General features: G+C 47.5%; 1 protein-coding gene and 1 long non-coding RNA gene across 2 annotated transcripts in view; one reads left to right on the forward strand and one right to left on the reverse strand.

Moving 5' to 3' along the window:
- Positions 1–11,165, forward strand: part of LOC124184670 — a 61,833-nt gene extending 50,668 nt beyond the window's left edge. The window contains exon 3 of the long non-coding RNA XR_006871234.1: positions 10,843–11,165. This is a non-coding gene — a long non-coding RNA (uncharacterized LOC124184670). The remainder of the gene's footprint in view (positions 1–10,842) is intronic.
- The window catches only part of LOC124184663 (3-phosphoinositide-dependent protein kinase 1), a 335,224-nt gene that overhangs the window by 131,885 nt on the left and 177,858 nt on the right, over positions 1–25,481 (reverse strand). The window lies entirely within an intron of this gene.

A 25,481-nucleotide genomic window follows, 5' to 3' on the forward strand; every position in this document is an offset into this window, starting at 1 on the left:
ATTTTTTATTTTTACTCGAGAGTGACACGACCTCGACTTCGTTCTTTGAATTTGTTATGTAAATAATAACGCCGAGTCCCGCTACTCCGTCTCTCTTCCTCTCACTCGTTTCTGTCGTTTCTCGCTCTTTACTTGCAGAAAATGAGAAGGAAGGGGGAGGAAAAAAATTGTTTACTCTGCATAATTCATCGCCTGCCTGCGATATACCCGGTACAGAAAGCTGCGGGAATTACACTCGCGCATAATGTTCGCGGAACTTGTGTATGTATCTACACGGGCGATTTTTTCCTCTTAATTTGCTTGAACTATCGAACACCGTGATCGGCACGATAATCGTCACGTTACAAATGCATGCAACGTCGTCGCTTTGTTTTCGACAAGAATAATTTCAACGTTCAATTTCCTTGTTATGGTTACGCGAAGTGTGACACCTCGACTCTCTTAATTACATATTGTAATACAGCGAGTGTTTTTTTTTTGGAAAATCCAGTCAAATCGCAATACAAAAATAAACGACATTTTATTGCCCGTTAAAATGTTTTTCCTCGTTCAATCGTAGTGAGCAATAATTAATAAGTGGGCGATACACGCATCAAAGACATGTACGTGGTATCGAAGGCTGTCATTTATTCCTTCATACCGTTTTATACGTAGCTGCGCACAGAGCTTATTGGGAAACTATATCTCTCACCTGTGCCCATTACAGCGCATTATACGGTATTTTTTTCCCGCCCAGTAGGTGTAAGCGCCGGGTAACGTGAAATTAAGAAGAAATAAATCAAAAGCCTCGCTGCACATGCGGGACACCGCGGTTAAGCACACCTAGGCAACGATTACCAATCCAGATATCAGAATTTGCATGTGTGCATATACGCTGCGTGTAATACCGAACACACGAGAGAGAGAGAGAGATAGAGAGCGCGAGAGAGGTAGGTGGACATGGAAATTGAGGCGGCGGTCTTGGCTGGACATATACGGGAGCAGGGGACTCTTTCGTTGTTGCTTCGATGTTTACATCGACGGCTCGTTGTTGGCTCACACCCTCGTCGTTGCGGATAAAGCGCTTTCTAAATGCATCACTGTCGGAGATCCATAAATAGCCGACAATGGCTCTATCTAGCTTTGTCGAGGACCCAGCATTTAACAATAAGTCGCTTTTGTAACGCGTCTTTGCCGCTGCATGAAAATTGTTTAAGAAATTCCGTATGTCTGTAAAAGTTACCCGAGATCTCCTTATTTAAAAAATTTTTCCATCATTGGACATCTATAACAATTTAGTCGTTATTGCAAATTTTAGGATGTACCTATTGCTTTTTGTTATATCCTGCTCAAGTTCCACCCCTATTGGTATGTATTAAATTTGGTTCAGTGTAGTGGTAGAGGAATCTTTAAGTACAGTTTAGTAGAAATAAATCGACTAATTGACCGCATGTATTTACGATTACCGTATCGCAAATAATTATGAAAAATATTATAAAAACAAGTGAGTTGGACTGACAATGAGAGTTGAAGAGTAACATACCGTTGGTTCTGGAGGATCATGACCGAAATCACGCAAGAATTGTGGTAAGTTTTGGAGTATTTGGGAATCGCCCAACATCAACAACAATTTATTGCAAGTTCTGTGAAAAATCTTTCAATCTGATTCTACATGCACAACTTTACATAATATATCTAGGTCAAGTGCATCACTGATTGAATTTTTATAAGATGAGACACGTGATTCCCTATTATTGAATCGACATTCGAACAGATTTAAGGAGACAGCTGTAACCTCACGTCGTTACGATTTTTAAATATTGATTACCGAGAGTGTTAATGAACCGAAGGCGAAAAAATTCTTCGCCTCGATGGTCGATTTTAAAGATGTATCGAAAATATTTGAAATATCTGAAAATTGAACGTATGATCTAATCGACGGGCGATCGGAAGGAGATCAGAGCCATGCGGTCATTTATCCTCAGCTGACGATGAGTTTCCCTCTCGCTACCTCAGTGCTCGGAGCGAGTAAAAAGGGTCGCACACCTAGAGCACGGAAGTAGGCACCAGGTGACCTTGAAGGACGCGGGGCGAGAACGACGGAAATGGTGGAAAACTTTCGCCAGGCTTCGAGTTCCATCGACGATCCGGCGATTCTCCGGGCGAAAATCTCCCGGCAATTTAGGTCAACGCGGCGTCGCATCCGCTCATCCGTCAGTCCGTTAGTCCCCGGTGTATTTTCAACGGCGACGTGTGCGCGCATTCCGCTTTTACGCGACACGCACGAACGACCGAGCCCCGTTTAAACCGCGCTCTCGCTTACGACTCGTAGGTACGCGACGGCGATGCCAGGCGTCGGCGGCTCGGTGACTCACCCATTCATTCCACGGCCCAACGCGCCACGGGCGTTGGTCACTTCCGTGGTCGCTTGGTTATGCAAGGAGCGAACGAGCCAGCGAGATCGCACTCTGCTTGTACTTTGCAAGCTTCGGGATAGCGTCCGACGAAAACGAACGTAACGTCAGGAGCCCCCTTCGAAGCTGCCGATGCGGACTAATTAGACGGGGCCTTGTGTCGTCGAGCTTGCATCTCGATTGCCGTAGCTCCGAGACGAGACGCTGATCACCGATTCGCGAATATTTGTATCGCCGAGCGTCAGACGACGACGGAACGTTCCCATACTTCACGTTCACATACCATTCATTCACGCCGATACAGAGGTATACACTGCATTTTTATTACCTGTACCAGTTACCGTACTGAGTTCGTCTTCTTGCACCGACTCGAAATGAGATGATGCACCGATACTAGATTTGATAATACCAGATCGGAGAGCTGCGGACATTCCTGGCACGAAACATCATGACCGCGACTTACATATTCAAGATTACAAGAGGCAGTCTTCATTGCTCGGACGAACATTCGTCGACGAATGAACAAAGACAATAAAAGAGCGTGCGCGGCAGATGCAGGCGGCCCGTAAAAGTGTGACCCCGGGGGGGATGCATATGTGCGCGTATTCCATGCGACCACGTATCGCGCGGTAGCGTTCCAAGGCAAGCTATGGTGGCCGTGTAAGAATGCCGGGTGTTCGTCGGGCTTATTATTGGTTTAATTGGTCTTAATTTGTCCGGTGGATTCCACCGGATTTATTCTGGTTTACGAAAGGCTAAAAATAGCCGCGGGAGCAGGAAACAAACAGTTTACGCCGCCGACATCGAGACATATTCGTTTATATTTAAACACGTAACGCGGGAGGTTTTGTATAACGCAAATTTATAAATAATCCCGGCGATTCGACCGTTTGACATAATAATTTGAGGGTTTTCAGGGGCGCCTCTGGGGGCGCGTTATACCCTCGCGTGAATAGTCGTGTTTTATACTAAAACGCGGAGAGTGGTCGCACCCTCGCGTGAGTCCCTGCTCACGGTAGGATCCCATCAATTAAGAATTATAAATGGGCTATGATAACGATCTCTCGGTCCTAGTGGCCAATTAATTGAAATACGGTTCGGCTTCGCTGCCGCCCGGCTCTTCCTCTACTCGTTTCCCGGACGAAACACGGTGGGATTCGCATATTTTCGCCTCTGCATCGTGGCAGTTAATTTACAACCGAGCCTTGCCAAATTTCCACGTAATTAAGAGAGGCCCGTCCCGCCGAAACCAGTCCGATCCAGACGCGAGTAACAAGTCCTAGCCGTGGACATTCCGCCCCGAGTTCTCACGGAGGGTGGTTCGAGGCCGGGGTTATCTTAGTTATGGGGTCCCGTGGAGAATTGCCAGAGATCTCGAGTCAAGTTCAAGGGTTAGCCGGGCACCGCGGAGGGTTGGGTCGCTATGCCGTGCCGTGATCCCGGAGAACAGGAAATGTTAAATCATTCGCTTTATGGTTGGCAGTAAGTGGTTATGGCTTGGAACAAAATATTATGGGGTTTTTTCCCTACCTCTTTTCTTCCCTCTTCATACGAGTCGAGAATATGCCGAGCTGATGTCTTTGTTGGGCGAAGATGGGATTTCGGAACGCGTTGCACGACGCACACACACACGACGCTCTTTCCTCCGCGCCGAGATCACTCTGCCTTTACATAAATATGTCCGCGCCTTTCAAGGTAACAATGCGCAACAAGACTTCGATCGTTCGCCGCTAATTACAGCAGGCGGCAAATTGTATCCGGCAAACTTGCTGTCTGCCTGTATTCGTAATTTTGCGGTGGATAAACGCGACCGTGGCAGCCGCGTGTGGTTTGTTAATTCGTATTATTTATATCGTAGAAACGCGAGCTTGTGCAGGTATGTTGAATCCACAGCGCTCGTCGGAGTTGCGTCTGATTTATTTCTCAAACAGAGAGGTGAAGATAGAGGGAGAGAGAGAAGGAGAGTGAGAAAGGCTGCTTTCCGTTTACGAGCGTCTTTATTTGTGCGGTGACAACTCTTTCCATGAAGGAATGCCGCGCGTAATCAGGGTTTACAGTTTTTTATATCTAAACTGAGATCGTGACCGAAGTTAAATGGACTATAAAGCTCGTCCCGTCACAGACGTCGGATAAAATTAAAAATATGCAATCGGAGTGTGAAATACTGCCTACCTGCCTGCCTACTCGCTATCCCTGCCGACAAAAGGCTAGATGTTAAATACCTGTTTACGAGACGCGAAACTCTGGCTGACGGCCTAGATAAATCAGAGGCAGCGTGGGCTCGATCACCGAGCGAGTGGGTGGGCTACTGGTTAATTTACAGTTTCTAGGCACTGTTTAACTAGGTACAGGAAACTCTGCCAATCTGTCGTTATACTGCCGCGTAAAAATCGGTATACCGACTGGCTGAAAACCGAAACTTGGTCGCATCGAGGATTTCCAGCCGATCGACGGAGAGACAAATAGAGAAACAAACAAAAGGATCCGCCGAGATCATTGATCGACGCGTGCGGTATATCGCGAGATGTGTTCTCATCATTCTTTTTCCTCCTTTACTGCTGCAGGCGACTAGCGAATGCGTAATCAAGCCGCTGACACATCTGCGAAAAGATGAGACAAGCCAGTGTCAGAGGAGAACGGAAAAGAAATGAAAGAGGGGATGAGACCAGCTCGTTTCCGGTCACTTAGTCCAAACCAATCCCTTGTTTATATTGACTCGGGGAGCTCTCTATGATATACCGAGGATTCAGTCTATCCTGGAGGCGAAATGATCTGCGGGGAAAAGCAAGTGAGTCGACGTTTCGAGAAAATAAATAGAAATCTAAGTAAGAATCACGTCGCCCTTTTTGCTGCCGAACGAACGAACGAACGAACGAACGAAACAAGGAAGGATCGGACGTCGGTCGACCGATCCGCCAGTGCCAAAAAATCTTAAAGCCACGGCCTGGAAGTGCCCGTTTGCATGCGCGTGATATACCCACACGGTTGTAATCCGCGGACCTGCGCATATAAGGTCGGGTCCACACCTACGTGGAATGTACGCGAGGGTTATTATGTATTCCAACACCGAAACACAAGCGCAGCTCACTTCCTCTCATCATCGTGAATTCATGAATGAGTGTGGGCATGAATGGGCCCACAATCTCGGCGTGGGTGCGCTATGTGTGTAGTATACATGCGTTGCATCTATAGCAGATCGGTGTAGTAATAACGTCATCGAGTCGGCGGGTAACTAAGCATCGGAGAACGACGTCAGAGGCGAATAATAGGAGGGGGAGGGGATGCTAATAATATGGGTATAACGTGAGAAATGTGATATTCATCCCAGTTTAATTTACCGGGCGTGACAAAGTAGGTATCGAAAGTATTTTAAAAGCGAAACGAAGTGAGCGATAAAACTTGTCATATATTTTTTATTTCACGCAGCGAGGAAAACCGATCCTCCTCGTGAATTACGACCCCTGCAGACGCGTGATCGATGCGTTTCTTCTTATTTTACGGATATGCACGCGTGTACTTGCAACAGGCGTATACGAGGCAAGGAGATCAAGAGCAGCCGAAAGACGAGGTATCTTTTGCGGATCAGATGACAAAACTTGCGGGCTGTAGAGGATGTGAAGAAAAGGGATGAAAGAAAAGAAGAAAACGTCCCGATCGAAACGACGTTATTTTTCAAACCTTGAGTATAATTGGAAATTCGAGAACCTCTTCGGGAAGGCGGGAGAAAAAAATCAGTCTGGAGGCGTGAGAAAGATGGTTAATACAAAAAAAAAAGAAAGAAAAAAAAAAGAAATACAACAAGAAATGAATAAATAAGAAATCCCAGCAGCGATCGCCGCGCATTCAGTCTGTCTCAGTCAGGCACAAAGACTATGGCCTCGAGATTTGGGAGGGAGAAAGCTATTTATCATGTTTCACTCTTATTGTTGAGGGATGACGATGTTTTCTCGAACCGACTCCGTCCGCGTACATCTTTTCCCGCAAGCTGGTCTTCGGATTGGTTCGGCCGGCCGGTAACGTACAGATAACGCGGACGTCCCGACCCACTATACGACGACACCTTGTAAACAAGCGTGATATTATCGGTCGTAATAAATAAAACTGTGTACGAGAATTACGCATCGGCCCAATTCCACCCACGCGCGGTACTTTGGTGTAAACGTACGGAGCTCGCCTCGTGTCCAAGTCTCGCTCGTACTAATTAAGTGTTTGTTCCTGGGCGCGTTATCGGTAATCAGTAATCGCGAATACCGCGAAAATACGCGCGACACACGGGTTTTACACGCACCCCAGACGACGACGCCGATGAAGCGATTCCCGATGTCGAACAAGGTCCCAGATACGCCGTGGTCCGGGGTGCAAGAAGGCCGTCTGGGAACCCGTAATACTCCGATTCATTTATTCCGTTTGTCGATAGAAAATGCAAGCGGCCTGCAGGTCTCCTCGTACTCCTCGGTGTCGTAATCGTTGGGTCATAATCTTGAACCACTTTCCCAGACTATGCACGCGGTCCCCTCGTGGAGGTATCTCGCGTCGGCATCTCACCTTTGCAGTTGGATGACTGGCCTGTTTTCTCCGACAAAATTATTCCGGATCGCATCGATGCATTTTCAAGAGCTTCTTCACGAGGTAAGTATAACAGAGGATTCCGCCGCATCCCTGCAGCAGGATCGTCTTTGCCCGCCGCCGCTGCGACTCGTCCATGCAGTTTATCATTCTAGTTCTCTCCTTTGAAGAATCGGCAATGTTCGCAAAGGACTCTGCCCATTGCAGGGACCTTTTGCGACGCCCTTCTCCCCCGGCTTCGCTTCACGTTCTTGGATGGACCCCGTTCGTAGATGGTTGAATAAACCGATACACTTTCATATTTTATTTATTCTTGCGAAATTGATAGTGCAACGCTGCCGGGAGACACGGGCGATTCGATGTTTCCTTGTGATAAAAATTGTCTCAACTCGTGCGAGGAATTGGTTCATATATACTTTCATACTTATATACCTACGCGCTTATTTTTTGAAATTGCTCAAGCGGATGGGGCGCGGCCGGCGCGCATGAGGAAAGCTCAGACAGAGAGAAACACGCTGGAAGACATCGCTCGAGGAAATTGCCCGGTTTGTCACAAACTTCTTTGTGCTGTTTTATTACAAGACATCCATTGCAGCTTCGGAACAGAGTTTGCGGTGTTTGCGATGTATTTTTGTACGCGGATGGAAAGAATATCGGCACCAGTTCTGTACTTCGTGGCATTGTTTATTTGTCTATTTGTTTATATTTATTTTTGTTGATTGGAAGAGTTTGCTCCAGCTTTTCGAACATAATATCTACATACAACCGTAAAATATGATCATGTTGAAGTTTGTAACGTTATCGTAACGATTCATGCTGAGGGAACACAGTTATTTCACGATTTTGGAATTGTCTGAAATTCAGCAAACAGTGGTAAAACAAAATATGCTCATATTTCGAAAACTTAGTTCCATGAAAGTTATTTTACAATTGAGAAAATAATGATTTTTCCCCAATGTTTCATTACAATAACGTTACTAACTTCAACCTCGTAAAATATGTTCGTTTTTCATACATAATATTTTGCCTGTTTGATTGAGAAATTTTTGATCATTCGCGATGAACCTCTGTCATTCCTTCACAATTATAAACCACAAAACTCTGAAGTTGGTTAAGGCGAAACACGCAAAGTAGAAATTACCGGACGAATAAGGACAGGACGAACCTCGCACGTGTTAACAGTATGATTTTTCAATGTTCAAACCGCGACAAAGAAAAGTTTCTTGGCATGGAAATACATACCAAGGTCGAAACTAACAAAGGCTTACCAATTGCTGTAACGCCCACGATTTATCAAACCTGTGTATAGCAAGTTGAGAACAAAAACAAAATGAAAGCTAGAAAACGTGCGAATACCGCTCGATTATTATTATTATATTTTTCATCCCAATTTGCAACAGCATGAAATTCACATTTTGAAACGAAATAAAAGTTTTATATAAAGATATTTCAGAACGCATGCATAGACGTTTATTCGCACAAGTTGTTCTTCATCGGTATATATTGACATAGAGTAAAGAAAATCGTACAGTTTCTGCATCGATGTAGCAAGAAAAGAGATAATCTATCGAATAACATTCTGCAAGTTTTCATGTATCATTTTATGATACAGACATATATAATATATCTGTACATATACACCACACATTCGTCCCGATAGAAAGCAATCTTGGCTGGTCTATGCGGCCCAGAACGTCTTCCCACGCAGGTTTACGTTCGCCGACATTTTCTAACCGCTTTCGGTTCTCTTGAAGCAATTTTTGGTTACGTGGTATGGATACATGGCGCTGGGCGGTGCCAAATTCGATGCAAAGAAGCAAGCGGTGATGAAAAACGAGACACACTGAAATGGAAAAGATGATCGTGTATATAACAATTGAAGATCGTATCAGATGGCAGGTTTTTCGTTAAAAAAGAAAAAAAAAGAGACACACTTACGTAAAAACGAGAAAATATTGGAGATGGATTAAGTTTATTGGATAAGGTTCATAGAAAAAGAGAAGGACGAAGTGAAATGTACCTTGCGGGAGATAATCTGCAACACAATTTTGGGGTTGAAAAGACGAAGAAATAAGTGAAACACGGAAGAAAAAAATGTTTCGGTTAGGTTTAAAAGGTGCGATTTTCCCACTTTCCCATCACCGCGCGTAGAACGGATCAACCTGGCTTACAATGACCCGGAAATTGCCGTTTCCATTGCATAATGGCAGGCTTCCGTTTACGCCGCAAAGAATGACTGTTCACTAGTTGTCACTTTTATAATGGCCTCGAAACCTGAATGGACTCCCTCCCTCGCTGTGGCAAGTAGTAGGATACGCTTATACACACACCTACCGCAACAACTGACTTACCCACCACGGCGAGGCCGTAAGTCATATCAGGCTCGGTGAACTCTCCGATGGAACTCGTTCGACGCCTATATAATGTTCTTCCGGATCACCGCAAACTGGAGATATCTCTTCATTATCTTCCCATCGAACGCTGTATAGGCTGCCCATTTCTGATTACCCATATGTCCGATCGATTCGGCTCTCTCTCTCTCTAACCAGTGCGAAGGATATCGCTCACCCAGTCGCGCACCGTTGCGTCTCACGTGGAAAAAAGGAAAAGAAATTTGATGGAGTGGACTGCGGCGATGGGAATCCTCGATTCGTTGATGCTTAACGAATCTATGCGTCCCAAGGCAAGGGCGGGGATGAGGACGTTAGTCTCTGTGAGTTCACGGCTCGGACACAATGTCAAACACTTGGAAATACATTAATACAGGAAGTTTCAACCGAGGAAGAAAGAACAAATTTCTTTTGTGGTCTGACTTTATACGCATTACTAGTCCATTGAGTTCGGGCGGCTTGCTTAAAGTGCCTCACAAAAGCGGGCATAGCATGGTCGCCTGTCACTACCGGTCAGACATAATAAGGAAGTCCGGACAATACAAGGATTTTTTCCACTTGCCCAGAGGTGCTCATCTAGAGGACGAACGAAACGCACGAATACACGAGCGAACCGAGTTTCACGGAATCGGACCAGGGACTTGAAACCTGACATTTTTATCTTCACTCCCTGTCTCCTGCACTCGACCGTTCCGCGGCGAAAATAACAAGGCGGCCAAGAGAGACGAGACGAGCCACCCACTGTCAGGCATTGTTCACGATCTTCAAAAGGCACGTAAGATACACCGAAATGTATCGTCCACCTGTAATCACAGCTGAGATTTTATTCAACGACAGTTTCTTTTCCCCACCATCTCGCGTGAAATGGGTAAACTCAAGATACACGTGCCAGCTACTAACGAGGGATCTAATCCTGAAACTAAACTGAGCTTCGAGCCCTCTGGTAAAGCGATACTCCTAATTGGCTGATGCGGTTAAAAGCTGGCACCTCGGTCTTGTTCTATTGGAGTAAATGACGCATGTAAGGTTTTCTCAATATCCGGTGTACGACGAAGAGGGCCGAGGCGACAGTGGACGCGCTCGGATTTCATCTCTCTTCGGAACCCGAGGAGAGAACGGCCAGATATTAATCCACAAATTGTCCAGCCCGAAAGGTTCAATGTTCGGTTATTTCGTTCCTCGTAGCCGTACGCCGGAGAGGAAAGCACCCTGCAGTTACGTGTCGGAAAAGGAGTAATATTTTCAACTCTATTCCACCTATACCAACCTTCCGATACAGTGTCACAGTGCGACGTAGATTCATCCATGCTTTCGGGCTCGTACGATCCTTTGTTTAGCCAAGGTAGTAACCGTAAGAGAGTTTTGTTCCAACCGATTCCTCGTCCATTCTGCGCGATGCAAATTAACGTAAATTATCCGAGCTACTCTTGACACGACCGTGCAGCCAGATGATCGACGTATTAAAAATGATTGCATATATTCTTTTGTTCCAGATGGATTTACTACCACGGCGGATGGACCTCGATATCTGTCGATTGCGGGGCGGGGAATCGATCGCGTTTTACGCAGAACTTTCACGTCCGACGTGTTCCGCCAGTCGGGCACCTTCGTCGGCAGAAGAGGGCCGGCACCGCCCCTGCGGCCTTCGCTGGTCCAGACAGCCGAGGCGGAGGGAATCTGATCCGAAAATAAATAAGAGTTCATCAGTGGACGCTGCAGTCCCGTGACACGTCACGATAGGAACGTATACGAGCTTCTGGGAACCACTGCACATGGGCGAAGTTCTTGGGCCTACACGCGAGCGGGCGTGTAGGAGCGAAAGAATCCAAAAAGGAAAGGGTGAGGGGGGGGGGGAAGGAAAAGGAACTGCAGTAACGACGAGGGGGCGAGGAATGTTGCGAAACGATCGACGTAGGCGGCTCGGTTCTTGTTCTCCGTCGGGGCGCCCACCGCTCTGGGCCCCCACACGCGAATCCGAGCGCCGCAGCGGAAAAGATTGCGGCCGGTCTTTCCATCGCCTGTTTTGTGTATGTATTCTCAATTCCACCGCCCCACGCCGGCTGGTCTGTGATCCACCACGTGAACCTCGTTTCTGGACTAGCTGCCCGGAGGCGAGTGCTGAAGCCAAGTTGAAAAACGAAAGGAAAGGAGCGGGAAAAAAAAATTCACTCCCGCGATAAGCACCGACCCGACGACGAAGATGAACCAAGCCAGCGTACTCGGTCGCCTCGCTGTGAATGAGACCTTAGGCAGCCGGAACCCGCTTCTCCGTGTGCGGTGCGATGCATTCCTTGTCTGTCCACCTCCTCCTCCTCCTCCTCTTGCACTCCCTCAAACTACTTTGGTTCCTCAACCCACCGCCTCTCATCCCAATCTTTCTTCCACCGCTCGCACAGCCCGGTCGAGATACCTTTTTTTTTCTTTTTTCTTCGTCTCTTTCTTCCCTTGGCCCGATTCCTGGAACAGACTGCCGGCCTCCTGCAAGTCGAATACCTCGACGTCTCAGTTGCACACACCTAGTACTCAGCCTGCTGTTCGGACGCCACGCGACCTCGTTTATCTACACGAAGCACAGGTGCGTACGTAGCGTAGCGTACGTAGCGGTTACGAAGGCGCCTGTTAATATTTCGGTTCAACGTTCATCTCAAGCAATTTTCGATGACACATGTACTTCAAAGGATGGGGTCAAACTCATCCAAGCTTATCGACCCTCAACTGGTTACTTTTCCTGTGGGAATATTTTTGCTGAAGATGACTTTCGGACCCCGTTCACTGAGCTGGATTTAAATTCCATAATTCGTGGAAAAGTTAGTCGGTATAAATAGCACCGCGTTATGCCGTGGGAAAATTCGGCCGGTCCTCGCAAAGCCAAGCTTCCGTTAAATGACGCGTCGACTTCTCACAATCCTCCGAGGAACTAGATTCACACGGCTTTCGTGCAAAATTTGTTATAAATTCCTCACAGATCGTATCAATTTTCTCATGAGTCGGAAGTTGTATTTTTATAGCTTGTGTTCTTTCTAATTATTAGCAGGTCGTTCATATGTTTTACGAACATCACGCTTCGAGACAAATAGATGACTTACACTTCCAAACTTGGAGAATGCGAAAGAAAGAAAAGCGGAATCTTGATTGCCGTGACGAAATGGTAAGCATTGTAAACCAGAAAAGCTTCGCTACTTTCCCTTCGCGTTTTCATAAAAATGATCTTCGGTCAGTGCCATTGCACGGTGTTAGGCAGGTGTTGAACTGAAAAAAAATCTACACCGTTTCCCGCATTTTACTTCCCGCACCTGGCCAAAAATCGGCCCCTTCTCTACCAACAATATGACCTGAAGGTAAACTGTAAACAGTAACTAACCATGGGCTGAACAGACCATAGGGGTATATTTGTCCAGGGGCAGCTGGAATTCTCATACAGCTACGACTTGCGCGGACGTGAAAGTTTTCGTATTATTTTTCAATGAATAAACGGGCGATTCAAGAAAAAAAGCGAGCTGCGAGAGAATTTTTTCACCTCGCGGAAGGCGTAAGAGCAAAGGTATAGGACGGTGCATCCGAAGCGCGATGTGTATCCGAAGGTGATTCTTAGGTTGGTTCTGGCTTTGGCTCGAGCTCAACGTCCACGTTTCTGTTTGCATATACTTTCAGCCAGCAGAGTTTGCCGGGTGGGTACACAAAGGTGTCGGATAACTGATAGAGCATCAAGTACAAGATCAAAGCTTGCAACGAAACGGGGGTGAGAGGGAGAGAAGGCTTCGGTCGGGCGAGAGATATCCGTCCTCTGTCGCGAGGGTGGGAAGATAGCGCCGCCGCGAACAAGGGAGATTGGGTTTTGTTGCGGACAGATAGAAGGTTCGCGTTTTACCCGCGATAAGCGCGGGCGTACAGAGCTGCGACCACCGCGTGTTTCTTCTCGCTCGGGAGGATCAAATCCACCGACCCTCCGATTTTAGATGGCGGAAATTTACGCCTAATTTATTAACCCGGACGTCACTGAATAGTCGGGCAAACGCGATCCGCGACCGCGGTCGCGTGCGAGCGAACGCTGCTGCAGGGGGACAGACGACACGGTGAGATAGAGAGCGGCGTAGGTATATCCCGGCCGTATAAATATAGGAATGAAAATGTATTCATAGCGCGGCTCGGAAACAAGCCAATTGATGCGTGTATATTTAGAATACGGATGCATCTATCGGGGTGATAACGTTTCTAAAATACAAGACGGTCCGCTTCTCTTGACTATCCAATATTATACATACTATACGAATGCAGTAATACTGCCAATCTGCAGTCGGAAGACGAAATATGCGTAACGTCGCGGCGCACGCATCTACACGTATAGATATACCTACGTGAACTCATTCCCCATGCGATCGTATACATTATACTATAAGTATAATGTGCCTAACTCCGGTTTGACAATAACAGAGGAGGAATAGGTGGATATCAAAACTCCGGAATGAAAATAATTACACCTGCCGTTCCGTGCTCGCTCGCTAATCGAAAAACAGCTCCGGCGCACCTCCGCTGCTCGACGGTGCTGCAACGCCTTGACCTGGTTCAGGGTGTACAGCGTAGCGTCGAGGCGCACCATTGCCGATTAGAAAAACGCAGTTAGACCGCGCTCGAAGCTCTTGTCTCTGCGTCTTTGGCGACGGGATCTTGAGTGATAATTGCGAAAGAAATCTGAATCGGGGCGACGGAGAAACCACGAGGTTTGGTGCGGTTGGGTGCAGGACGGAGGTTTTGAAAACCGATGATTCACCTGATGGTATGTCGGTCAGCGTCCCGAGCGCGCCCTAACGCTCAAGCCACATCGTCCCAGCTATTTGACCTATTTTTCCGGCGATTATGCAATCTTTGTTTACATCGGAGAAGGCGCCAGCTGGCTGAGACGTTACTCGGTGTACAAAGCCCAGCCGTTTCGCTCCGGATAGGCTAATTAAGGTGGTGGTATATTATTGAAGGCTTTGGGTCGCGACTCCTCTTCGCTTACTTGTTGCATTGCACTTATTATACGTATTTAACCGCGATTGCGAAGTGGGACAGCGAGCTCACTCGACGCGGCTCGCCGCGATGAAAGTTCACTTCGGCGCGGACACTGATTGCGGATAACGTATAATTATGGGACGAATTATTCATCGCCTTTCCCGTTCTTCAGATTCAGTCGTCGATTTTGGACGCCGAATTTTGTGCCAGTTTTTTTTTTTTTTTTTTTTTTTTTTTTTTTTTTTCGTTTACGACGTTTCGTTTTCTAACCGACTTCGAGGCTCACGAGACGCTGCAGCATCGCCACCGGCCGTAATGCGCTCGGGAGGTTCCGGGTGCTCCTTGCGACTCTGGGGAAGGCTTTGCCTAGCAACGAACGCAATAATAGATGCGCACGAAGCCTCGGCTAGGAAACGGGTCAAGGTGCAGCCTATCTTGCACGCCGCGTGCTCAATAACAACTTGCATAAGTCCGGCTGTCTGCCCGTCTGCCTGCCTGCCGCGCTTTGCGGTTGTCCGTCAAGCCATTATGCAACCGAAGAAAGTCATTATGCAACCGACTCACCGACCGACCGACCAACGAATCAACGTTGAGTGCATTCGCTAGTGAATTTCAAATAGATGCCGATCGACTCGCTGTTTGCACAAACTTTACTTCGAGAAGTATTATTGTTACGGAAATTTTTTTAGAACGGTTTTTTCATTCTTAACGGATTGCACGGAAACTTATGCAATTTCTTTAACAGCTATTTATAGTTGGTCGGGAACGTGCCCTGGGTTTTCCGAATGATTTTTCTTATCCCTTGTAATTGAGGGATAATGAAAAAGCTTGCTTGTCATTTCTTCCGGAATGTATTTCCCCGTTGCATGGATCAAGGGGTTCAAATAATTGAATTGCAGGAAAGTTTTAGTTCCGAATGAAGATGCGGGTTGTAATTACGGGGTATACAAGGCGCTGGTTCCTGCAGCGGGATGCGGGGAGGAGAGGAGAGAAAAAGAATAAAAACAGAGAGGTGAACCTGAACGGAGAAGGAGGCATGCACGTGACCTACTTCGGAATAAACCGCAAGCGGAGAGTACGGGATAATTGCGAATTGTGTGTATGTAATGTATACCTATGGTTAGAAATCGGGACCGGAATTGCGGATTGCGAAAAATCATGAGTTGCACGCAAACTGTTATACCGAATGGACCGAGTCATTTTTCTGGCGCCAAGTCCGCACTTGCAGTATGCGTATCGTGCATACCGCATGGGTGTATCCAACTGCTATTGCACAAGTGGTGCAATAGCAAGAGATCCGTTTGGTAATGACACGTCGTGCTCGTTTATGTCTCTCTTTCATCGCGTTAATTGCATCCCCGCGGTATAGTTCACCTTTGGTGCGTTTTGTGATTTGTTATGATTATGACTTCGGGCAATAATTAGTACGCGTCTACGTCCTTCTGGAATTTTTCTACATTATCCGATTCGGCTGGCAATGATCGTCACACGGATAAGACGTACATTTTCTCAATCATTATTTTCTCGATTAGCGGGATAAAACGGAAGTGAGAATTTATATGCAGCCGGTAAAAAGTCCCTCTTCGACCTGCGACGCGTGACTCGACGCTGCTAGCTGTGTAAACGCACCGCGTGCCGAAATGATATTCATAATAATTTAAGCCTACGTTGGCCAATCGTCGGTTCAACCGGTAACTTCCGGTTCCAGCGCTCATGCCTCTACGCGTCAAAGTCGCGCCTGCAGGCGGTGCAACGCGATCGTCGACGCAGCGTGGTCGCCGGAAGGAAGGACGTCTTCCTGCCTCGGCTCGTCGGGCGGTAACATAATGCGCTCCTCGGTACCGCCGTTAGTGGGTACTCAGGAAGTCTTGCTAATTTGTAATTTGGCAACGTTTCCTTTCCAGTTCGTTAAAAGCCAGCCCCGTTCGTATTCGCACGCGCATCCTGCTCGCCTCCTTCGCGACGATCCATCCATCTTTCTCTCCTCCCCCACCATCGCCTTCTCGTTCTCTCTATCTCTCTATCTCTCTATCTCTCTATCTCTTTCTCTCTCTCTTCCGTTCTCTTCGACTCAGTCGCGTTCGCGGCGCTGGCTTGTGGGACGATTGCGCGCGCTTCTTCTTTGCGACGTATAAGAGGCGACGGGCCTGCAGCAGCATTTCGTAATCGATTTCGATTAGATTTGAATCAACTGGCACGACCCGTCCCGCGGCAGCACACGTGCCGCTGGTAGCGAGGTACTTGAGCACATAGAAATAAACCACCGTATTAGACCAATGGTAAATACGCAATTTACCGTCGATTTATAGAAAACCGATTTCATATAAAACGTTACTTTTTATTGTTACCGAACAGCTTTCTTCCTTCTCTAACCTAGATGCCCTGCTGTCACGGCAGATGTGATTTTACGCGTCCTCAGGTCTGCCTACGCGCATCCTTCTTGCGACCAAACGGCTGAGCTTTGACACGATTTTCATGGTAGGTGGGTCTTCGCCTATTTCGTGCCACATCCATGGTTTACAATAGTCTTGCGCAATATCTTTCAAACGTCTATCTTCTATCAAAGTAACCGAGAGAATATGCAGAAGGTTTTCACCACGCTACGTATGGTTCCTGCATCAAGGTATTATATAATATATAGGCTACGGGAATAATATTTGCATAAATTGCACAACTGTCATCCACATATGACTCACCAACTATCGTTGGAGTTCAACTTTCGAAAATATATACCGAGAGTTCGGTTCGTCATTCGTAAAAATCAGATCGCCCTGCGGGATCCATTATCGCAAGGGATCACATATATATTTTCTGTTTCGATATTTGTGCTTTTTTTCCCCTCCCTTTTTGGTCCGTGCGACTTATCTGAAGAAAAGACACGCCGCCCGGATGAGTCAGCTGATAGGATTTTTTCTGCTTTTTCCCGGGAGGGCCTTTTCTCTCATTCTCGTTATACTTCTCTGTCGCTCTTTCTTATCCCACGGGAACCGGGCCCCGACGTATGTTGGAGAAGACCACGGAGACGCCCACTACCGCCACCCTAATTCATTCGTGTTTTCGATTTCACGCCTCTGGAAAATACCCTTCAACGTCGTTCCTGGAGATAGATAGAGATCCCCTCGGGCCGTCCGTAATATAGACCACGTGACCCCTCTGCACCGACTGCAGTTCTCTCCCGAAGGCCACAAGAATATTTCATGCAGTCTCAGGTTTACTCAGATCCCTGTATTCCACGATCGTGATTCTCCTAATCTCAAATTCTCACACAACTGCTAGCTTCGAATTTTAGTTCATAATCGATAGTGGGGGAGACATACTGATAACAACAATCCTTCATCTCGACTGTATTGAAGACTGTACTCGTCTGTTAATACAGGCGTGCCTTGACACCCCCAGCTGCAACACGTATATCGAATTAAAATACCGACAAACGTTGGACGATTATCAGAGTCAATCAGGCTTTGTAAATAGTATTGTCTCCGATTGTGTGAGCGCAGTGGCTGCTGGTGTCTGGACCGTCTGCGACAGCGTGTTTGGATAATCAGTTGAGGAATTTTCTCGCGTTAGTCGTAATTCGTATGGTTCCCATGTCGGCTGGGGCCAAGAAACCTCCTCCTTCGACATGATCGCGCGGTGTTCAGTTGACGTCCGCGGTTCGTTACGTCACGTTGCGCTGCATTGCGTTTCAGTGTCGTTCGATGCGTTTCTTTGTTTCGAAACGAAGGCGGATTCCCGAGATGCGAGAGTGCACGCAACGGCTTTCATCGGTCTAATCTTTTATTATTTATGAGGTGATTATAAATCTTGAAGGGTTTATCTCTTTCCGAGAGCGAGGGCGGTCCTGGAGAAGAGAGTAAAAGCAAGACGCTCGGCTGCGGTGCAGAGTAGGAGCAATCTCTGCGGCGACGCCGTCCGGTGGTGCGAAGAAAGAGAAAAATAGAAAATATTGGGAGAAGATGGTAGCACCGGCTGAACCAGCCCTTGCCCTTAGGGACGACGCCGGCTACCAGCGTCGCTGACTATTTCCGGCCGGCAGAGCAGAAATATTTTGTTTTGCATGCCTGCTGTGATGGATTAACGAGGTTACCGCAACGGCGAACACAAATCCGGGACGAACCGGGTAGAATTCCATTTTTCCCATCGCTCTCGAAGATCGCAAAGCCTTTCCCTTCATCCACCTCGGAGATTCTCTACGTACCATTCGGTGGTGAAGTTGAGCTTCCGGATCGCCCCGAGCTTACCGAATTAGAATGTATTGCCCCCATCCCGGGTAATTGTACGTGGGCATATCGTAACTTGATATCCCCGCATGTGTCCTACTGGATGTGCGCCGGGAATAACGGCGATGGATAGCAGCGCGAGTTGAGCTCGTAGGCTGCCTGTCGCATGTCGCCCTTGAGAAACGATGGACCGCCGTCTCTCTCACTCTCTCTCTCTCTTTCTCTCTCTCTCTGCACTTTGACGGTGACGATGAGATAGGAGTGTAAGTTCGGAGTCACGGTTTGTTTATTGTCTCCCACCCCTCGGCCTGCTGTTCTTCGCTCCAAGGAGGGTCCCTGCTAAAAAATAAATGGCTTTTCGCGTGTCCCGGGATACTTACATTTCCTTTTTTTCGTCCTTCTCCCTTACCTTCTTCTTAAGCTGCGGGTACCGTTTCCGCGAGATATAAGATACAGTGCGGTGTACTTAGCGTATAACATTATATTTTATGCGGCAAATATCAAATTCTTATTGCTACCAAGAAGAGGCGGGGGGCAAGATATTGGAAGGAATAGATACTCTGCGTCGGGACTCAGGGTATATATATATATATATATATATACACGTGTGCATAAAGCCAAATGCAAATTACGCGTCGTTGGATAATACGTCAGTTATAAATAAGCGAGAAGTGCGTCAATGTGGGTGTGCTTACAAACACATTGGGCCAATGTTGCGACCGCATAATATTTCGTCCATCCTGCACCTACGACTACGGCATAGTTGGATCGCGTTCACGGGTGTCCCCTGTAATCGGGAATACGTAATGAAGTCGGGATACGGGGTTGTTTCCAGCTAGCCAGCCGAAAGGTACGTCAGGCGAAGAGAGGTTGACTTCGTAGTTACGAATCGGTGGCGTCGCCGCATGCGTTACGCCCAGCAACTTAGATATCCCCTCCGTTTCTCTCCCACCTCCTTCACCTCATCCACGCTAATCCCACGTATCCTCCGACTCTTGAACCTTTTGTCCGACATCCGGCTCCCTACCCTTTTCACCCCCGAGGTTTATGCGCCACCGGTGAACCTCTTCACCTTAATCTACAAGGCTGCAGTGCAGTGGCCGCGTCGCGTATGGAGATGGGCAACTCGGAATGAAAGTAAAATAAGATAACTCAACGAACGTACGAACGTACGAACGGTCGTCGCACGTCTCTCCGTCCCGCTTCCGGCCGCGTCAGGTGTTCTAAGACGGCGACGACTTTGAGGAACCGATGGGCTCGACGTCGTCGTGCTCGACCGGACCCAGATCCGACGCTCTGGAGTTATTTTGTTTGCTCGGGGGTGTCTCGGCGCCAGAAGAATTATCTACTGTCTCTACAGGCCGGTTGATAGGGCGCACAGTGTCAGGGCGTACTTGGTAGGCGGCACGAAGCAATGCGCGCGTGTGCCGTCGTCTCTCTCTCGCTCCGTCTCCTTCTCCCTCCTTCTCCCTTCCTCTCGCTGACCCGTAATTCGGCAGTATCCCTCTGCCTCTGTCACTCCCGACCGCGACTATGCACACACGCTGTTTCTGTCGCTCGTCGTCTGCCTCGGTCTACCGTGACGTCCGAAACTACACGCATCCTAGGCGTGCACTGGTGACGACGCTACACGCGTCGGCTACCGTTCACGATTGACGCAAGCTCTGCTGTAACGTATGCCCGATGCGTTAGTTGACGCAGACCATGCTCGCATCTTCACGTACAGTAACATCATCCATTGCCTTGACTGTATCCTCTTTTACCCGCGATGTCTTTGTCGGTCGAGTCTGAAATCTTAAAAAAAATTTAGAGCACGATAAAACTGTGGGGTTCGTTGCGAATAGCACTGTACGCAGGTATGTAACGCACCGATTGTGCCCTTATATTTCTGTTCACTCGGGAGTGATCCTGAACTTTCTGGTTCTCTTTGCCTGATCTAAAAATAAGTTTCTTCTTTGTTTCACCAGGATGTTCAGCTGTTGACGAATTTGATATTATATTTTCTGGTAAATGTGGGAGTATTGAGAAATCTATGCGCGTACGCAATGTTCTTGGGATATCAGGCGCTCTTCGTGAAAATTCAGTTCCGATGCAAAAAAAAGATGGTTATGGGAAAAAAAATCAACTTCTATTAGCCCTTTTCCTACATAAACTCTAAAATTTCGAATTTAATTCAATTCCGAGATTCTATGCTTTTTGAAGAATGTTATTTTTAGTACATAATCCAAGGTTTTCGTACAATCAATATTTCTGTATATTCGGTAAAATCAAGAAATTCCTAAGCGTTGAAATGTTTCACGCGTCACATGTCTGCTTGTGACCAAGTTTACGGTTTGGAAAATTTTTGATGTTAAATTATAATTAGAAATCGTATATATTAATTACTGTCGGTAGAATTGACACACGCAAGGTGCTTGCGCTCCTCTGCAGTTGATAAATTTCGTCCGAACAGAAGCTACTTATTATTTGCACAGGTAACGTAGTAACGCAAGGTCTCGAGGCATAGGTATGTAGGTAAATATGAAGAGAAAATTTAAGGGTACACCTACCGTACGCAGTTGGCTCACGTTGACTGGTAATGCCAAGTGAGTAATGTGTGCATGTATCTGTACCAATTACTCGTCCAACCCGAAGGCTAAAAAATCGACCCGAGTCTGGCACACGCACGCAATTCACCGGGAACTTTTTGGACGATTTCCAATTAATACTTTTTATCCGTACAACATATCCCGCACCTCTCAGAATTGCCGGAAGCTTTCTATGGTCTCGGTACTTTATGCACGGAGTGATTTAGCTGTAGTTCGCCGTGGTAGAAATGGTAAAATTTCACAGTATGCGGCTCCGACGAAAAATAAGGTCGTTACCATAATCGCACGTGTGTGTACTGCGTACCCAGCTATGGCGACAAATAGGCTCGAGATAATAATGAGACCGAGACGTATTGTTCGGTTCATAAAACGATTGAAAGAAAAAAGATTCGCGCTTGCACGCGGTGTAGCGGTATACATGAAAGAGCGTTGATCTGCCGAGAGACTTTCGTAAATCTTCTATCGATTTATCGAGCAGATTATCGCAGCTCTTCGATAAAGAAACCGGATCTTATACTCGATCCAAGACTCGTCAAAGAGTACGGTTATACGTTGCAAAAAATCATGAGCAATGTTCAGGTCATCGCTCTGGATAAATTTTGCCTTTGTTGTTTTCATCCGTTTATTTATTTACTTTTTTTTTTTTGCACTCATTCGATAGAAGATTCGATCGTCTGCTATCACGAGATCGTACAGCACGGTCCGAGTGTGTTTTCTTGTTTAATGTCTTTTTTTTTTTTTATTCTTCGATTCGGTAATTTTTACAGGTACCGCCGTTTCTTTCCTCTTCTACCGCAGCCGGGACGCCCGTAGGACCGCGGTTTATTTGACGTCGGAGTGGCTCGACGTCGTCAAAGAGACAGTCGGCACTCGTGTAGCGAGGAACTAACAAGGTCGCTTAACTAGCCACCTACCAGTAATCGCTTTGGTAATTATTGCTCGGTGAAAGGAAAGGCCAACTGACTCGATGCTGCAGGTTGGACATTGTCGAATTTGGAACGCGGCCGGTGCATGAGACCGCGCCCCGTATGACACGAGGGAATTCGACGTACCTATGTTAATTAAATTAGAACGTACGTTCGGAATGCGATTGGCGAGATTTAATCGAGCCTGGCCCTGGCGACGCGCGTACCCTCGCCGCGGCGTCGCGTCCGTTGAATCGGCTATTAGCTCCGGTGCTAATATCCATAACACGTTGACAAACTTCCCCAGATGCTCTGCTCGCCATGGGGCGACAAACGGCTCGAGTATTTGGGTAAATAAAACGAATTCCTCCGTTTCAACGGGGATTAACCGATCGTTGAATTCACCCTATACGTATTCACTCCCTTCCCGCCGCGGCTGACCTCTTTCCTTTGCCTCGTCCCTCCGCCGTTTCACCTCTTTAATGGATAAATATACGCGGACGCTGACGCTTTGCACCGTTAACCAGGTCACTCTTATTTTTTGTTTCCTTTCTGTTCTTGGGTTGCGGACTCCGTTTGTTTGACGAAAATTCAAAGACGTCAATATCTACAAAATCGGATTTTTTTTCCTCCTCGAAGTTCAAATCGTTATCCATAAACATCGTCGTAAGGCTGATTCCAACGCTAATGTAACTTTTTTCTTCGGTTTTGTAATAATCGCAGATACACGTATTATTGACACAGGGACGTCAGACACGAGGAACTAATTGCGCTTGGTAATTTCAGACGAACGTCACAAGTGCGTACCAATGGATACTTAAGTTCCATTAAAATTGAGAACTACGAGGTAGAAACAAGATTTCCCAATCACGTGTTATATTTGAAAGAAAAATACTTTGTTTTCATAACAGCTATCCTTTTCCGACCATAAAATACTACTGCGTATATAAGCGGTAACGTAACAGCGTGTATATAGACGCTGAACTCGCTCCGGGAAACGGTGTGTTCATTTAATCACATTTCTCGGCATTTTTTTTTTCTGTTGTTTAATTTTGCACGTCTCTTCTTTTTTCAAGATATACTATTTACAATCAGGCTTTTACTCGGAGATTTCGTGCCGCTTAGTTTCGCGTTCTCACACACAGTTTACACAGTATTCCCTTCTCCTGCGGCTCGACCAGCGGCGATGTCATATATATTCATTCTGATTTTTTCGTGTTCCCCTCCCCCCACCCTTCCCAAGTAGGAATCTCTCCGCAGTAAACCGCGACTGGTTTCGGCAAAAAGTTGAAAAGTTGGCACGTGGTTCCCCTCCTCCCCCGCGACCGGACGGGCAAAAACTCGCGCGTCCTTGTCGTCGCGCGTGTTTGTCGGAGGCGGGCATTGAACCGCACGACGTGTCGGAATGGAAGGCGCATATTAGGTTGTATAACTACTCTATTATAAGCTTGCGCAGCGCTCTCAAAACGGTGGCAGATAGACTCCGCTCTGGTAAATATTATAGGTGTAATAACGCGCAATACCTCACACAGCCACATCGCACGGCCATTTCCATGCCAAGATGCGGGGCTCGGGATGCGAGTGCGGCGAACCAGGAAGTAGGAACCAGAAGCCGCGGCGAACAAACCGAGGGAAGTCCGCAGCGAGATCGAAGAAAGAGAGGGCGGGAAGGAGGAAGAGGGGATTTGGAGAGGGGGTGGCGAAATGAAGGGGATGGATCATGCGGTAGACCCTCCGCGTCTTGGGGATTGCGTTCAAAGTCGCGGGGATCACCCAGCCTGGATTTCGTGATCGGTCAGTGACACCGGACGCCCACAGTCCCGATATTCCGTAGTATTATGTTCGACCTGGCCAAGGACAGCGGCGCATTATGCTCGCGGTCTAGCCAGGAAATGATATCGTTCTACGGCTGGCTGTGCTCGCCGTTTTAATTGTCGCTTCTCAGCGCTTAAGGCTTGAGTGAGCTCTAGCGGTCAAGAACCATCGCTTCACGTTCAGGTTGCGTGCCTGTGACCGTGTCATTAATATACACGCCGTGCACGTAAACTTGGCATTCGAATACATCGGCGTGTCGGTGTAAAGCAGTCGCGTCGGTAATTGCAACGCAGATCCATGCGGTGGAAGCTAAACGTTTCTTTGAGGACTTACGTCGAGAATTACAAAAATCACGACGTACACTTCGGTGAAACACTAACGACCGAGGTTGCGGCGTTATTATTTTGAGTTAAACTAATCGTTGTTCCGTTTGTCTTTTTCAGAAAACATGTCCTGGCACAGATCGGTAACCTGCACGTGGATCTCGCTACGATGGTACACCAGACGTCCTCAAAACGCAGCTTTGAAACAGGGCGGAAGAAACGCGGTGTTTTTTTTTTCTCATTTTGCGTCGCAGAGAAGATTAGATCCGCTATATTGGCAGACGTTCCATGACCTGCTTCACGAAACAAATTTGCCGAAGCGTCGTTTAGTTCATTTGGCGAAGACGTGGCCTAGAAACTCGTTTTGACAAATGAGACCTAATGTGCCCAACTACCCACCCATATCCCTGCCCCCCGTTTTGGTATCTCTTCTTTGCAAATTCACCGCGACAGGTCTATCCGTTTCTCACGTGGCTCAAAGGCTTGGGCAGACATAAACTCATCGCGAAATACCTTGGTATGAAATTCAAAACATTAACTTGACAGAATGCAGGCTGTCTCGCGGTGAAAGAGACGGTTGGAGTGAAAGGTTGGATTACGTTAGGCTGGAGTGAAAGGTGAGTGCAGCACTCGTCTCGTTCATCCGCTGACTTCTCCAGGCACACCGCAATCGAGGCCTGGAGATAAGAATCGCTCTAGGATCGTTGGTCTCGGGAAAAATAGAATAAGCGAAAAATTGCAGGCACGCGCGGATTTTCGAGGGGCGGGGAGGAGGGACATAGCTGCGAGAGCACAAGGAGTCGGCGAAGGTAAGGCCTTGAGCCTCGAGCTAGTCGCACGTACCTGCAGGATGCAGGGCTCGTACGTGCGGGCCACGTAGTCTCTCGGTGGGCAAACATGCGGCAAACAGGCAGCGAGGCGGAGGCAGTGGTATTTTGCATTGAGCAAAGGTCATTACCATCGACTGGATTCTAATTAGACAACATCAACCTGCCTCGGACGGCGAGATCGGTGGAGGTGCGCACGCGCGCTCGCTGTTCCCTCGATGGATGTAGGTGCGCGACGTTGTGGCGGGACGCGGCGCAAAAACGTAGCTATTTATAGCGAACGAGCCTTGTACGTGTGCACCATTACCCGCTTCGCTCGTCCACGTGGTGGTCGTTTTGCTCCGCTCGCCGTTTGTTGTTGTTATAAATCGCTCGCCTCTTGCCTCCGTACATCTTGCGCTGCCTCGAGATTAAAGCGATACCCGATTGCCCGACGCAGAAGAAGGCGCGAACAGTGCACTT

This window comes from Neodiprion fabricii, chromosome 6, assembly GCF_021155785.1.
Source record: "Neodiprion fabricii isolate iyNeoFabr1 chromosome 6, iyNeoFabr1.1, whole genome shotgun sequence".
NCBI classification, from domain to species: domain Eukaryota; kingdom Metazoa; phylum Arthropoda; class Insecta; order Hymenoptera; family Diprionidae; genus Neodiprion; species Neodiprion fabricii.